The sequence below is a fragment of the Capra hircus genome, chromosome 16, assembly GCF_001704415.2.
Source record: "Capra hircus breed San Clemente chromosome 16, ASM170441v1, whole genome shotgun sequence".
NCBI classification, from domain to species: Eukaryota; Metazoa; Chordata; class Mammalia; order Artiodactyla; family Bovidae; genus Capra; species Capra hircus.
Window position 1 is genome coordinate 24,330,009 of NC_030823.1, and position 4,037 is coordinate 24,334,045.

A 4,037-nucleotide genomic window follows, 5' to 3' on the forward strand; every position below is an offset into this window, starting at 1 on the left:
GGAGAAGGGGTAGGCTATCCACTCCATTATTCTTGGGCTTCCCTTGTGGCTCAGCTGGTAAAGAATCTGCCTGCCATGCAAGAGACCTGGGTTCAATCCCTAGGTTGGGAAGATCCCCTGGAGAAGGGAAAGGTTGCCCACTCCAATATTCCAGCCTGGAGAATTCCATGGACTATACATGGGGTCTTTCTTTGGGATTGGAATGGAAACTGACCTTTCCCAGTCCTGTGGCCACTGCTGAGTTTTCCAAATTTGCTGGCATATTGAGTGCAGCACTTTCATAGCATCATCTTTCAGGATTTGAAATAGCTCAACTGGAATTCCATCAGCTCCACTAGCTTTGTTCATAGTGATGCTTTCTAAGGCCCACTTGACTTCACATTCCAAGATGTCTGGCTCTAGATTAGCGATCACACCATCATGATTATCTGGGTCATGAAGATCTTTTTTGTACAGTTCTTCCATGTATTCTTGCCATCTCTTCTTAATATCTTCTGATTCTGTGAGGTCCATACCATTTCTGTCCTTTATCGAGCCCATCTTTGCATGAAATGTTCCCTTGGTATCTCTAATTTTCTTGAAGAGATCTCTAGTCTTTCCCATTCTGTTGTTTTCCTCTATTTCTTTGCATTGATTGCTAAAGAAGGCTTTCTTATCTCTTCTTGCTATTCTTTGGAACTCTGCATTCAGATGATTACATCTTTCCTTTTCTGCTTTGCTTTTCACCTCTCTTCTTTTCACAGCTATTTGTAAGGCCTCCCCAGACAGCCATTTTGCTTTTTTGCATTTCTTTTCCATGGGAATGGTCTTGATCCCTGTCTCCTGTACAATGTCACGAACCTCATTCCATAGTTCATCAGGCACTCTATCTATCAGATGGGGAAACAGTGGAAACAGTGTCAGACCTTTTTTTTTTTTTTGGCTCCAAAATCACTGCAGATGGTGACTGCAACCATGAAATTAAAAGATGCTTACTCCTTGGAAGAAAAGTTATGACCAACCTAGATAGCATGTTCAAAAGCAGAGACATTACTTTGCCGACTAAGGTCCATCTAGTCAAGGCAATGGTATTTCCTGTGGTCATGTATGGCTGTGAGAGTTGGACTGTGAAGAAGGCTGAGCGCCAAAGAATTGATGCTTTTGAACTGTGGTGTTGGAGAAGACTCTTGAGAGTCCCTTGGACTGCAAGGAGATCCAACCAGTCCATTCTGAAGGAGATCAGCCCTGGGATTTCTTTGGAAGAAATGATGCTGAAGCTGAAACTCCAGTACTTTGGCCACCTCATGAGAAGAGTTGACTCATTGGAAAAGACTCTGATGCTGGGAGGGATTGAGGGCAGGAGGAGAAGGGGACGACCGAAGATGAGATGGCTGGATGGCATCACTGACTCGATGGACATGAGTCTGGGTGAACTCTGGGAGATGGTGATGAACAGGGAGGCCTGGCGTGCTGCGATTCATGGGGTCGCAGAGAGTCGGACACGACTGAGCGACTGAACTGAACTGAACTGAACGGATACATGGGGTTGCAAAGAGTTGGACACAACTGAGCGACTTTCACTTTCACTTTCTTTTCAACTTTCTGATGGGTTTTTTAAATGACTAGCATGTAACTAATCTAGCTTTTTCATGTTGTTAGAATGAGAGCCCACATTCTCTAATAACTGTCTAAATCAAAACTGCAAGCTCATACAGAGCTTTTTAATATACCATGCCGGGGGTTCTGTTCCTCAGCATGGGGTTTGTTAAAGTTGTCAAGAACAAGGCCTACTTCAAGAGATACCAAGTGAAATTCAGAAGAAGGCGAGAGGGCAAAACTGACTACTATGCTCGGAAACGATTGGTAATCCAAGATAAAAATAAGTACAACACACCTAAATACAGAATGATAGTTCGTGTAACGAACAGAGATATCATTTGTCAGATTGCTGATGCCCGTATAGAAGGAGATATGATAGTTTGTGCAGCTTATGCTCACGAACTCCCAAAATACGGTGTGAAGGTTGGCCTGACAAATTATGCTGCGGCATATTGTACTGGCCTGCTGCTGGCCCGCAGGCTTCTTAATAGGTTTGGTATGGACAAAATTTATGAAGGCCAAGTCGAGGTGACTGGTGATGAATACAATGTGGAAAGCATTGATGGTCAACCTGGTGCCTTCACCTGTTACTTGGATGCAGGACTTGCCAGAACTACTACCGGGAATAAAGTTTTTGGGGCCCTAAAGGGAGCTGTCGATGGAGGCTTGTCTATCCCTCACAGTACCAAACGGTTCCCTGGTTATGATTCAGAAAGCAAAGAATTCAGTGCTGAGGTACACCGAAAGCACATCATGGGGCAAAACGTGGCAGATTACATGCGTTACCTGATTGAAGAAGATGAAGATGCTTACAAGAAACAGTTCTCTCAGTACATAAAGAACAACGTAACTCCAGACATGATGGAGGAGATGTATAAGAAAGCTCATGCTGCAATACGAGAGAATCCAGTGTATGAGAAGAAGCCTAAGAAAGAAGTTAAAAAGAAGAGGTGGAACCGTCCCAAAATGTCACTTGCCCAGAAGAAAGATCGGGTAGCTCAGAAGAAGGCAAGCTTCCTTAGAGCTCAGGAACGAGCTGCTGAGAGTTAAACCAAACCACAATTTTCTATCAAGATTTTTCAGATAATACAATAATAAACTTATTGAACAAGCAAAAAAAATATATATATATATACCATGCCTGTATTTTAGGCATGTAGATGGACTCCTGAGAGTCCCTTGGACTGCAGGGAGAACAAACCAGTTGATCCTAAAGGAAATCAGTCCTGAATATTCATTGGAAGGACTGATGCTGAAGCTGAAGCTCCAATACTTTGGCCACCTGATGTGAAAAGCTGACTCATTGGGAAAGACACAAATGCTGGGAAAGATTGAGGACAGGTGAAGAAGGGAGCAACAGAGGACTAGATGGTTGGATGGCATCACTGACTCAATGGACATGAGTCTGAGCAAGCTCCAGGAGATAGTGTAGGATAGGGAAGTCTGGCATGCTGCAGTCCATGGAGTTTGCAAAGAGTCGGACACGCCCTAGTGACTGAACAACAACATTTTAATAAAAGCTATTACATAATGAATTATAGCTATGTTTTTGTTCTTCTCTTTTTTGTGATATTATAATAAAAGTGATCTGAACTAGATAATCTTGTCTCTAAGAGAAGCCTTCTTTTAAGTTCCCCTTCAATATGAGTGGCAGTGATCAGTCAGTTAATTATGAGTTTCTCTAGTTTTATGCATGTCAGGCCATAATTCCCATCTTTAGATTCCTTGTTCCTGACTGTGCTTCTCACCAACGGCTCTGTCCCCCTATTTCTCTGGCTCCAACTCTCTTCCAGGCCAAGACAAATATAAGACAAGCTTCTGTCTGTCCAAATATTAGAGTTTTTAGAGCTGAAAATAAACATGTAAGTAAATATGTGTCCTAATTCCTACAGTGCTATGCTTTCTGTCCCAAATCAGATCTCATTCCCTAGCACAGAGGAAACTTCTGGGGAAACAAATCTCTAGTCCCATTAAGATTTAACTAAATGGAACTGCATTTTCAGTGCTAAAACTGTCTCGTAATTAGACAAAATTACCAATGGCTCTTTTCATAGTGAAAGGAAAATGTAAGCGACCCTTTAATTAGGAATTGAGCATCTTTTTCCATTTTTCCTCCAAGAAGTCCTGTCAACAAACTTGAAATGCACACTGTTTTGCAGATGGCACCACACTGCGGTTCATTCCTCACGCTCATCACTAAATGTAGCAAAACATTCTTTTGTCTCTACATCAGACACTAACCAAGGATCCAAGGCCTGGGAGAATATAAATATTTTCATATAAAAAAGAATTATAACCTGATTTTCTGCTCCTTCACCCAGATGTTTGCATTGTTGGTATTTTTTATCAACTCCACTGCAGACTGATCTTCAAAGTGATAAATGCTACTAAGATGCTTTATTTTCTTTTTCCCATGTTTTTTCTTTTAAAAAAATCCAGAGCTGGCAAAATATTAAGTC

At 41.9% G+C, this 4,037-nt stretch overlaps 1 pseudogene across 1 annotated transcript; it reads left to right on the forward strand.

Moving 5' to 3' along the window:
* LOC102179869 lies at nt 1,722-2,699 on the forward strand (annotated as a pseudogene). Its single transcript, XR_001296630.2, has one exon. The product of XR_001296630.2 is annotated as a 60S ribosomal protein L5 pseudogene (transcript).